The sequence below is a fragment of the Ornithorhynchus anatinus genome, chromosome 8 (assembly GCF_004115215.2).
Source record: "Ornithorhynchus anatinus isolate Pmale09 chromosome 8, mOrnAna1.pri.v4, whole genome shotgun sequence".
Lineage (NCBI taxonomy): Eukaryota > Metazoa > Chordata > Mammalia > Monotremata > Ornithorhynchidae > Ornithorhynchus > Ornithorhynchus anatinus.
Genome location: NC_041735.1, coordinates 31,868,532 through 31,880,810, shown reverse-complemented (window position 1 = coordinate 31,880,810; position 12,279 = coordinate 31,868,532).

Here is a 12,279-nt window from a genome sequence, read left to right as displayed (position 1 = left end):
ATTTCTGAGGAATAAGACCCTCAAATAATCTCATACCATTCTATCTACAAACCCTCTTTGATACAAGGAAGGAAAACTTTGAGACAATAATATCACCATTAAAACAAAGACATCTCTAGGCCCAGTCCATGGAAATAATCAGGGCCTAATGAGGGATTGCAGCCCTGAGAATTTCTACTCCAGACACCCCTCGTTTGGTCACTTTTTCAGACCCCTGGTTATGGTCCCTCTAACTACCAAAATGCTTTGCTAGATGTCTCTGTGAGGTTCTTCTGTTGGGCTCACTGACAGTTTGTTTTGTTTCCTCTGTTTATATGTGGGAAGAGGCATGGTCCCGTTGAAAGAGCATGAGCCTGGGATCCAGAGGACCTGGGTTCCACTTGCGTGCTCTGGGACCTTGGGCAAGTCACTTACCTTCCCTCTACCTCTCTTTCCTCAACTCTAAAATGGGAAACCAATGCCTGTTCTTCCTACTTAGACTTTGAGTCCCATATAAAGCAGGGACAGGGTCTGACTTTATTGACTGATATCTATTCCAGTGCATAGAACACTGTTGACATGTAAGAAGCGCTTAACAAAGTTATGTATTATTGTTATTATTACTATGATGATGATCATCAATAAGCATCATCATTGAATAAAGCAGTGGAGACTGATTTTGTACTCCTTCATTCATTCAATCATATTTATTGAGTGCTTACTGTGTGCAGAGAACTGTACTAAGCTCTTGGTTTCTCCTCATCCTTTGCCATCTTCCCCATTTAACTGCCTTTAAGGAAGATACAGAGACAGAGCAATGAAGGTAAATATAACCATAGGTACCAACCTGTGAGTGTCCAGCTGTAGAGTTAAATCCATTATTTTCACCCACTACTCCCTGTGCTTAATATCCAGCCCAGGTCACTGACAAGGCCTGATAGATTCTAGATCCAAAAGAAGCTGTAAAAAACCCCAAATCTGTCATTTTGAATCTTTCCTTTCCTCTCCACCATCATGGCAAATCCTGGATCAAGCTCTCTTCATCAACCACCTCGGCAATGTGTCAGCCTCCTCACTAGTCTCCCTGCCTCCAGTGTCTCTTTTCTAAGTTAGTAGGTTTTAGTATTTAAGTGTTTACTATGAGGCAAACACTGAGCTAAGCACTCAGAGAGACACAAATTCTAAAATTCACTCTGCTGCCTGGATCATCGTTCTGAACACAAAGTCTGTTGTCTGGAGCAAGGAGGCTTCCATTCTCACTACCATTTTAGCTACTTAGTTTGAAAACTGATATCTTGAATGGATGAATTTGTGATTTAGTTCTGTTTTGTAGTGTACCATCATAGTTATATAGAGCTGTCTACCACAATTTAAATTTTGATCCCTCTGTGTGTAAACTATCTGCCTTTCATTTAAATAATAGTAATAATAATAAATAAGAATATTTGTTAAGCCCTTATTATGTGCCAAGCACTGTGCTCAGTGCTGGGTAGATACATGATAATTAAGTCCCACATTCATTCATTCATTCATTCAATAGTATTTATTGAGCGCTTACTATGTGCAGAGCACTGTACTAAGTGCTTGGAATGAACAAGTCAGCAACAGATAGAGACAGTCCCTGCCGTTTGACAGGCATACAGTCTAATCGGGGGGAGACAGACAGACAAGACCAATGGCAATAAATAGAGTCAAGGGGAAGAACATCTCGTAAAAACAATGGCAACTAAATAGAATCAAGGCGATGTACATTTCATTAACAAAATAAATAGGGTAATGAAAATCTATACAATTGAGCAGAAGAGTACAGTGCTTCGGGGATGGGAAGGGAGATGGGGAGGAGCAGAGGGAGATGGGGGGAAAAGAGAATTAAGCTGTGGAGAGGTGTGGGGGGGAGTGGTAGAGGGAGTAGAGGGAGAAGAGGAACTCAGTCTGGGAAGGCCTCTCGGAGGAGGTGAGTTTTAAGTAGGGTTTTGAAGAGGGGAAGAGAATCAGTTTGGCGGAGGTGAGGAGGGAGGGCGTTCCAGGACCGCGGGAGGACATGACCCAGGGGTCGACGGCGGGATAGGCGAGACCGAGGGACGGTGAGGAGGTGGGCAGCGGAGGAGCGGAGCGTGCGGGGTGGGCAGTAGAAAGAGAGAAGGGAGGAGAGGTAGGAAGGGGCAAGGTGATGGAGAGCCTTGAAGCCTAGAGTGAGGAGTTTTTGTTTGGAGCGGAGGTTGATAGGCAACCACTGGGGGTGTTTAAGAAGGGGAGTGACATGCCCAGATCGTTTTTGCAGGAAGATGAGCCGGGCAGCGGAGTGAAGAATAGACTGGAGCGGGGCGAGAGAGGAGGAAGGGAGATCAGAGAGAAGGCTGTCACAGTAGTCTAGCCGGGATATAACGAGAGCCTGTAGCAGTAAGGTAGAGGTTTGGGTGGAGAGGAAAGGGCGGATCTTGGCGATATTGTAAAGGTGAAACCGGCAGGTCTTGGTAACAGATAGGATGTGTGGGGTGAACGAGAGAGACGAGTCAAGGATGACACCGAGATTGTGGGAAGGATGGTTGTGCCATCCACGGTGATAGAGAAGTCTGGGAGAGGACCGGGTTTGGGAGGGAAGATGAGGAGCTCAGTCTTGCTCATGTTGAGTTTTAGGTGGCGGGCCGACATCCAGGTGGAGACGTCCTGGAGGCAGGAGACGATGAAGGGAGGGGAGAGGACAGGGGCAGAGATGTAGATCTGCGGGAGGGGGAGAGGACAGGGGCAGAGATGTAGATCTGCGTGTCATCTGCGTAGAGATGGTAGTCAAAGCCTTGAGAGCGAATGAGTTCACCGAGGGAGTGAGTGTAAATGGAGAACAGAAGAGGGCCAAGAACTGACCCTTGAGGAACTCCAACAGTTAAAGGATGGGAGGGGGAGGAGGCGCCAGCGAAGGAGACCGAGAATGACCGGCCAGAGAGGTAAGAGGAGAACCAGGAGAGGACGAAGTCCGTGAAGCCAAAGTGAGATAAGGTATGGAGGAGGAGGGGAGGCAGCAGAGAGGTCAAGGAGGATTGAAATGGAGTAGGAGCCACTGGATTTGGCAAGAAGGAGGTCATGGGTGACCTTAGAGAGAGCAGTCTCGGTAGAGTTGAGGGGATGGGAGCCAGATTGGAGGGGGTCTAGGAGAGAATGGGAGTTAAGGAATTCTAAGCATCGATTGTAGACGACTCGTTCTAGGATTTTGGCAAGGAAGGGTAGTAGGGAGATAGGGAGATAACTGGAGGGGGAAGTGGGGTCAAGAGCGGGTTATTTTAGGATGGGGGAGACGTGGGCATGTTTGAAGGCAGCGGGGAAGGAGCCATTGGAGATTGCGTGGTTAAAAATAGAAGTTAAGGAAGGGAGGAGGGCAGGGGCGATGGTTTTAATAAGGTGAGAGGGAATGGGGTCCGAGGCTCAGGTGGAGGGGGTGGCACTTGCGAGGAGGGAGGAGATGTCCTCTGAGGATACTGCAGGGAAGGATGGAAAAGTAGGGGAGAGGGTTGGTGGGGGTAGGGGAGAGGCGGAGGGGTGACTTTGGGGAGCTCAGACCTGATTGTGTTGATTTTTGTGAGGAAATAGGTGGTCAGATCATTGGGGGTGAGAGATGGGGGAGGGGGAGGAACAGGGGGCCTAAGGAGAGAGTTAAAGGTCCGGAACAATTGGCGGGGGTGACGGGCATGGGTGTCGATGAGGGAGGAGAAGAAGTTTTGCCTGGCGGAGGAGAGAGCAGAGTTAAGGCAGGAAAGGATAAATTTGAAGTGTGTGAGGTCGGCTTGGTGCTTGGACTTTCGCCAGCAGCACTCAGCAGCTCGAGCATAGGAGCGTAGGAGGCGGACAGAGGAGGTGATCCAGGGCTGTGGGTTAGTGGAGCGAGAGCGGCGGAGGGAAAGGAGGGCGAGAGAGTTGAGATGAGTAGAGAGGGTGGAGTTGAGAGCGGAGACCTGATCATCGAGAGTGGGAAGTGAGGACAGGGCAGCAAGGTGAGGAGAGATGCTTTTGGAAAGACGGATGGGATCGAGAGAGCGGAGGTCTCTGTGGGGCAGTAGCGAAGATTTGCAGGGGGAGGGAGTGTGAGAGATGAGGCAGGTGAGAAGGTAATGGTCAGAGAGAGGGATTTCAGAGTTGGGGAGGGAGGAGATAGTGCAGCGGTAGGAGATGACGAGATCGAGGGTGTGACCGAGTGGGTGAGTGGGCGCGGTATGGTGGAGAAGGAGGTCGGCAGAGTCGAGGAGGGATAGCAGGCGGGCGGCAGAGGAGTCATCGGGTACATCCATATGGATGTTGAAGTCTCTGAGGATTAGAGTGGGCAGAGAAAAGGAGAGAAGGAAGGTGAGAAAGGGGTCAAGGTGGTTGAAGAAGTCGGAGGTGGGACCAGGAGGGCGGTAGATGACAGCGACAAGTATCTGGAGGGGGTGGTAGAGGCGAATGATATGGGCCTCGAAGGAGGGGAAGGAGAGGGAGGGGGGAGGAGGGATAGTGCGGAAGCGGCAGCAGGGTGAGAGGAGGAAGCCGACGCCTCCTCCCTTACCGGTGAGTCTGGGGGAGTGGGAGAAGGAGAGGCCTCCGCTGGAGAAAGCAGCGGCAGAGACCGTGTCTTCGGGAGTGAGCCACGTTTCTGAAAGGGCAAGGAGGAGGAGAGAGCGGGAGAGGAAAAGGTCATGGACGAAAGGTAGCTTACCTGTAATAGAGCGGGGGTTCCAGAGGCCACACTTGAAAGTAGCTGTGGGTGCAAGGCGGGGAGGGGGGAAAGGGCGGGGGGAGGGGAGGATTTGGATGGGAAGGAGGTGGCGGGGCCCTGGACAGGGAGAGGGGGATGAGGGGTAGCGGTAGGACAGGAGGACTGGGATGGGGCGTGGGCGGGGAAGAGAGAAGGGGGGAGGGGGTGAGGAGGGGGTTTGGTGGGGGGGAGAGTAGGGGGAGGGGGAAGAGGGGTAGCGCTGGTAAAGTGGGGTTCTAGGGCGGGGGAGGGGAGGCGGGGAGGAGACAGAGGAGAAAGCGGGAAAGAGCTGAGCGAGAGAGGGGAAGGGGAAGGGGAGGATAGAAAGGGGCGGGAGGGAGGAGGGGGGGAGGAGGAACATGGTGAGGCCAGAGAGGTGGGTGGCAGCACTGACAACAATAAACAGTAATAAACGAAATCGGTAATATAGCAACATGATACAGTATGATACAATACAGTAGTGTTAATAAGCGGGCGATGACCAGGGTCGGGGGTAGGCTCGATTAAGGGCCGACCTGATTAAACTCAAAGTCAGGCGGCTGGTGATGCCAGAGAGGTGGGTGGCAGCACTGACGACAATAAACAATAACAAATGAAATCGCTAATATAGCAACATGGTACAGTAAGACACAATACAATAGTGTTATGTGTTTTAGAGATATTATATTTGAGATGACAGGAGGACATCCAAGTACAGATGTCTTGAAGGCAGGAGGAAATGTGAGACTGCACAGAGGGAGAGAGATCAGGGCTGGAGATATAGATTTAGGTGTTATCTGCATAGAGATGGTAATTGAAGTCATGGGAGCGAATGAGTTTTCCAAGGGAGTCGGTGTAAATGGAGACTAGAAGAAGATCCAGAACTGAACCTTGAGGGAATCCCACAATTAGGGTGTGGAAGGGAGGGACGGAGCCCACGGAAGAGACTGAGAATGAGTGGCCAGAGAGGTAGGAGAATGAGGAAGGGACCGTGTCAGTGAAGGCGAGATTTGATAATGTTTCCGAGACTGGGTAATGTTTCTGAGAAGAGGAGGATTAGAATGGAGTAGAGGCCATTGGATTTGGCAAGAAGGAAATCATTGGCCACCTTTGAGAAGGTCATTTCTGTGGAATGAAGAGGTTGGAAGCCAATGTCATCCTCCAGAAGAGTAAAAATGATTCCATGTGCATACTTCCTTTTCCATTTCCTTTCCATCCCTTGCCATCCCTTTTCCACCTCTAAAATTTCAAGTCCCATCCACTCTCTGACCCTCCATGCTGCTCCCAGCACACTCCAAGACCACATCCCAGGGATAAAAACTGCTTCTTTCCTCACCCACAGCATGGAGCCTCCACAAAACTCTGCATAGACTACTACCTGCAATTATGCCCTGGAAGCAAAACTCTGAGGAGCCTGCATTTCTGCTCTTTTATCACAGCATCCCGATTTTGTTTTTATTTTGTGCATTTATGTGTGTTGCATTTATGTGTGTTGTATTTTAACGTTTCATTATTCCTGGTTTGTCTGTTTTGAGTCCTTTCTCCTCATTTATACTCTTGGACTGTGAAACTCTCTGAGAAACAGGAACCATGCCCAGTTTCCACCTATTTATTTTTTTCAGAGCTTTATGCAGTTCCTTGCACACAAGAACCATTAAAATAGAATAACATTAAAATAGAACAATAGAAAATACTATAACTACTGCTACTACTGCAACAGAGAAGTGACATGAAGTAGCATAGCCTAATGGAAGGAGTCCGGGCCTGGGAGTCTGAAGACCTGGGTTCTAATATTGGCTCTGTCATTTGCCTGCTGTGTGATCTTGGGCAAGTCACTTAGCTTCCCTCTGCCTCATTTTCCTCATCTATAACATGGGGATTGAATACCTGTTCTCCCTCACACCATCTCCTGTCCTGTATGCCAAATCAAAATCCCAGCAAAATGTAACCTGTGGAATTCTGGTCCATTATGGGAAAAATCCCCTTCATCACCAACCTGTTCCTGACCCAGATACTGCTGAAGTAGGGAAACAGTGTTGCCTAATGCAAAGAGCATGGGCCCGGGAGTTGGATGGCCTGGTTTCTAATCCCACCCCTGCCATTTGGCTGCTGTGTGACCTTGTGTAAGTCACTTAACTTCTCGGTGCCTCAGTTCTGCTTCTGCAAAATGCAGATTCAATACCTTTTCTTCTTCCTACTTGAGCCCCATAAGGGACCAGAGATATGCTATCTACTATAGCCCTTAGCAGAGGGCTTGGCCCATAATAATCATATGACAAATCCCACAATTCTTATTATAAAATAAAATCTGGACTTTGACCTCCCTTTTAGTGATTGAAGAGTGGTCCGCAGAAAAATCCCCCTCAGGTAGGGGAAGGGGAAGGGGAGGATAGGAAGGGGCGGGAGGGAGGAGGGGGAGGAGGGACATGGTGAGGACAGAGAGGTGGGAGGCAGCACTGACAATAATAAACAGTAACAAACGAAATCGGTAATATAGCAACATGATACAGTATGATACAATACAGTAGTGTTAATATAGCAACACGATAGGTATGATACAATATAGTAGCGTTAATAAGAGGGCGATGACCAGGGTCAGGGGTAGGCTCGATTAAGGGGCGACCTGATCAAACTCAAAGTCAGGCGGCTGGTGAGGCCAGAGAGGTGGGTGGCAGCACTGACGACAATAAACAATAACAAGCGAAATCGCTAATATAGCAACATGGTACAGTAAGACACAATACAATAGTGTTAATAAGCAGGCGATGACTAGACTCAAAGTCAAGCGGCCAGCGGCGGAGAGAGTCCCAGAGCTCATGACCAAATGTCCCTGAGGCGGCGGGGGGCGGGGGGAGGGGGCGCTGAGGTTGTCCGGGGTGGGTTGCGGCCGTAGGCGGTGGCTAAGGTAAGGTAACATGGTGAGAACGAGGACAGCGTCGCCCGGGGCGGGGGCGGGGGAGATGAATCACCTCAAGGGGGAAGAGGGAATGAGGGCTTCCCAAAATGGCCGCCTCGGGCGGAGTGGGGAAGCGGTTAGGGAGCACAATGTCCCCGGGCCCGAGCAGGGGGACACAATGTCCCCAGAGGACACAATGTCCCTAGGGCCGAGCAGGGGAGCACAATGTCCCCAGGGTCGAGAAGGGGAGCGCAATGTCCCTGGGCCCGAGCAGGGGGGGTGGAATGGGAGCTGGTGGCTGGGGGTCTGCGGGGGCGAAGATCCTTAGTGTCGGAGTTCCCGAACGGGGGTGCGGAGGTCCAGGTTGGGAAAGGATGAGGCGGGCGCGGGTCCGGGCGGTCCAAGGCTCAGCTCCCCGGAGGAGGCGGAGGAGGCGCAGATGAGTCGGCGAGCGGCAGGCGAAGGGGGGGCTTGTCGGGAATCGGGGTCGGGTGGGCCGAGGCTGCGCCTCAGGGGAGCAGAGATCCCGAGCCCACGAGGTAATGGCTCCAAGGATCCAGGCGATGACAAGGCTCAGCTTCCCGGGAGAGAGGGGCGGTCTTGGCGTGGATGAGTCGGCGGTCGGCGGCCAAAAAGCCGCTAAAGTCGGCGGTCGGTGGCCAAAAAGGCTGCTAATAACAGGTTGAATATGTAGGTTGAATGAGATGAGTCTAGGAAAATGCCAAAGTAATGGACTTGTGAGATAAGGAGAATGGTGGTGCCATGCACAGTGATTGGAAGGCCATTAGATGACAAGGTTTGGTTGGGAAGATGAGGAGTTCTATTTTGAGCACATTAAGTTTGAGGTGAAGGTGGGACTTACAAGTAGAGATGTAGTAAAAGCAGGAGGAAATATGAGACTGCAGAGAAGGAGATATTTCAGGGCTTGAGATGTCGATTTGGGATTCATGCACATAGAAATGGTAAGTGAAGCCTTGGGAGAGAATGAATTCTCCAAGGGAGTGGATGTAGATGGAGAATAGAAGGGGACTCAGAACTGAACCTTGAGGAACTCCTATAGTTAGGGGATAAGATGCAGAGGAATTCAATCAATCAGACAATCAATGTCCTTTGAGTGTTTTTTGGGGCAGGGCACTATACTAATCACTTAGAAGAGTTTGACAAAATTTGTAGGCACTTTCCTTACCCACAAGGAGCTTAGAGTTATCTTCCCATCCAAATCCTGTCCTCACTTTGTCTTTCTCATCACTGTAGACATCACTCTTCCATTTCTATAAATAATAACAATAATAATTATGGTATTTGCTCAGCGCTTACTCCATGTCAGGCACTATTCTAAACGCTGGGGTAGATACAAGGTAATCACTTTGGATACAGTTCCTGTCCCACATGGGGCTCACAGTCTCAATCCCCATTCTACACATAATGTAACAGGCACAGAGGAGTGAGAGACTTGCCCAGAGTCACAAAGCAGACAAGTGCCAGTCAGGACTTCTGACACCCAAGCCCGTGATCTTACTACTAGACCATGCTGCTTCTCACTAAGAAGTGAGAAGAAATGTGAAGGGGAGACAGACATTAATTGGAATAAATGAATAAGTAATTTATAATGTATAATTTAAATATATGTGCTTAAGTTCTGTGGAGTTGTGGTTGGGACAAATATCAAATGCTCAAAGATCACAAATCCAAGTGTATAGACAACGCCTCAGGGAGAAAGAGAACTTAATCCAGGAAGGCCTCCTGGAGGACCTGTGACCTTAATGAAGGTTTAAATGTAGGGAGAATGGTGGTCTGATGAATATGGAGGGGGAGGGAGTTCCAGGCTAAGGGGAGGATGTGGGAAAGGTGTTGGCTGTGAGAAGTTGAGATCGGGGTCCAGTGAATAATCTGGTGCTAGAGGAGCAAAGTGTGTGAACTGGGCTGTAATAGGTGATCAGTGAGGTGAGGTAGGATGGGATTAGCTAATTGAATGCTTTCAAGCTGATGATAAGGAGTTTCTGTTTGTGGTGGAGGTGGATGAGCAGCAATTGGAGGTACTTGAGGAATGGGGAGATAATGGCTGAACTTTTATTAGAAAAATGATCCATGAAGCAGAGTGAAGTATGGACTGGTCTGGGGAGAGACAGGAGACGGATGTCAGCGTGGGGACATATGCAGTAGTCAAGCCTGGATAAGATAAGTGCTTGGGTCGGCTTGATAGCAGATTGGATAGAGATGAAAGGGCAGATTTTGGCAGTGTTGTGATGACAGAATGGACAGAATTTGGTGACAGATTGGATATGTAGGTGGAATGAGAGAAATGACTCTTGTACAATGGCAAGGTTAAAGGCTTGTGAAATACAGACGGTGGTAGCATTGTCTACAAGTGATAGGGAAGACGAGAGAGGACAGGATTCAGTTGGGAAGATAAGGAGTTCAGTTTGGGGCATGTTTAGTTTGAGGTGTTGGCATGTAGGGAGAGGGAAGAGGATGGGTCCTGGGTGCTAGAGGCACGGGTGGGGGTGTCAGAAGGAAGGGACTGAGGGCACATGAGAGTAGGGCATAGGAAAAAGAAAATCCAGAGTTGCAGCAGTTAATCTGTAGAGCCCAGTGGTCATTGCAGAGCTCTACATATGGGGGACTCAGCAGCTCCCAGTTGGAGGGCCTCGATGAATCCTACACTGCGATTAGCAAATATATAATGGTATTTGTATGTTGTGAGTCCCCTGTTTGTACCACCAGGACATTCCTGGACCAGGGGAGCCTCAGTGACACATAGTACAGTCAAACCACACCTCTGATCACCCAGGTTACTTAGGAAAGTTTTTTACTTAGTTTTACAAACTTGCAAGGGAGTGACACATACATAGACTCATTCACTCCACCACTCAAAGGTTCAATACCAGTCTGTGGTCAAAGGAGCCTGTTTTGCCAATGCTTCTTTCTGCTGCTGTTCTCCTGCTGCTTCTGCTGCTCTTTGCATGTCTCTGTGCTGCTTCTCTGCATGTCTCTGTCTGCATGCCCTTTGCATGCCTCTTGAGATTCAAAACGAGCGCCTTATATCTGCCATAGGTGTCACACCTGAGGCTCTACATGCAGTCATTGATTGGTCCAAGCCCGTTACTGGGTAGAACAAGGAGAGAAGGCCACACTTCCCTCCATGCTCCACCCTTCCAGGCCAGCAATTACCTGTTTCAGGTAGAGCCCTTCAGTGTCTTCGCCAGTCTCTTCCTTGCTGTTCATCGGATCACAAACAGTCACTAATAAGGCAGCTTGTTGTGGGCTCACCACAATTTGTTAAACACTTACCATGGGACAGGCACTGTACTAAGCGCTGGGGTGGATACAAGAAAATCAAGTTAGACACAGTTCCTGTCCCACTTGGGCTCACAGTCTCAATCCCCATTGTACTGATGAAGTATAGATCTCTGAGGCCCAGAAAAGTGAAGTGACCTGTCTAAGGTCATACAGCAGACAATTGATGGAGCCAGAATTGGAACCCATGAACTTCTGACTCCCAGGCCCATGTTTTATCAACTACACCATGCTGCTTCTCTGTTTATAATGGCTGTCTAGAGTGAAAGGAATGGGCGACAGCTAACAAGTTGCAAGTTGTGAAAAGGTAAATGTTATTTCCTTGGTGAGTCGCTGTCCTGCTTCTTTGGTGGGGTGCCCAGGTCCTGGTCTGTGAAGAGGTGGAGGTGGGGAGATTGGTGATTCCTTCATCATGCAGTCCTAGGTCCCGGGTGCATGAATGGGGGGAAGGGTGTTAAGGGTTCCAGTGTCCCCTTCTCTGGTGCAATTTTAAGCCCCCAGTGCATGGGGGGTTGGAGGGAGTGTGGACGAAGGAGTTGGGGGTCTCTTCCCTCTGCTCAAGTTGGTTTGCAGCTGAAATGGGTAGAAGCTGATTGACATAAGTGAAAGGGAAGAGGAAGCAGTCGGCTGATGTACTTCATTGGGAATATCCAGCATTGTACTTCTTTACAGTAGAGGCTGCTCCTTCTACTGTAACTTATTAATAACGTACTGTATGGAAAGCACTGCACTAAGCACTGGAGGAAAGTACCTGGAAGAGATATAGACATGGTCCATGGCCCCCAAGGAGCTCACAGTCAAAGAGTAAACAGAATTAGGGATTGGCACAAGACACAAAAGGAAAGATTGCACAAATACAAAAAATAAAGTTAAATAGGAAAGGGGCATTAGGCCATTGTGAGTACAGCAGCAGTCCCAGAAGTCACAGCTGGAGCCACACACTGGCTTTATCAGGGTTCTGAAAGTTGAAAAGATGTGCCACTTCCATTTAAGTCCTTCCTGGGCTGGATCAGGGACTGATGATACAGCCTCCTGTGTCTTCCTATTCCAGTCCATACTTCATTCTGATGCCCAGATCATTTTTCTACAAAAACGTTCAGGACATGTCACCCCACTCCTCAAAAAAACCAACATTGGTTGCCCATCCACCTTCACATCAAACAAAAGCTCCTCACCATTGGCTTGAAAACGCTCAATCCCCTTGCCACCTCCTACCTCTTCTTGCTACTCTCCTACTGTAACCCAGCCCACACACTTCACTCCTCTAATGCAAACCTTCTCACTGTACCTCTAACTCATATATCTCGCTGCTGACGCCTTGCCCACATCTTGCCTCTGGCCTAGAATGCCCTCCCTCCTCAAATCTGACAATTACTCTCCCCCGCTTGAAAGCTTTATTGAAGGCACA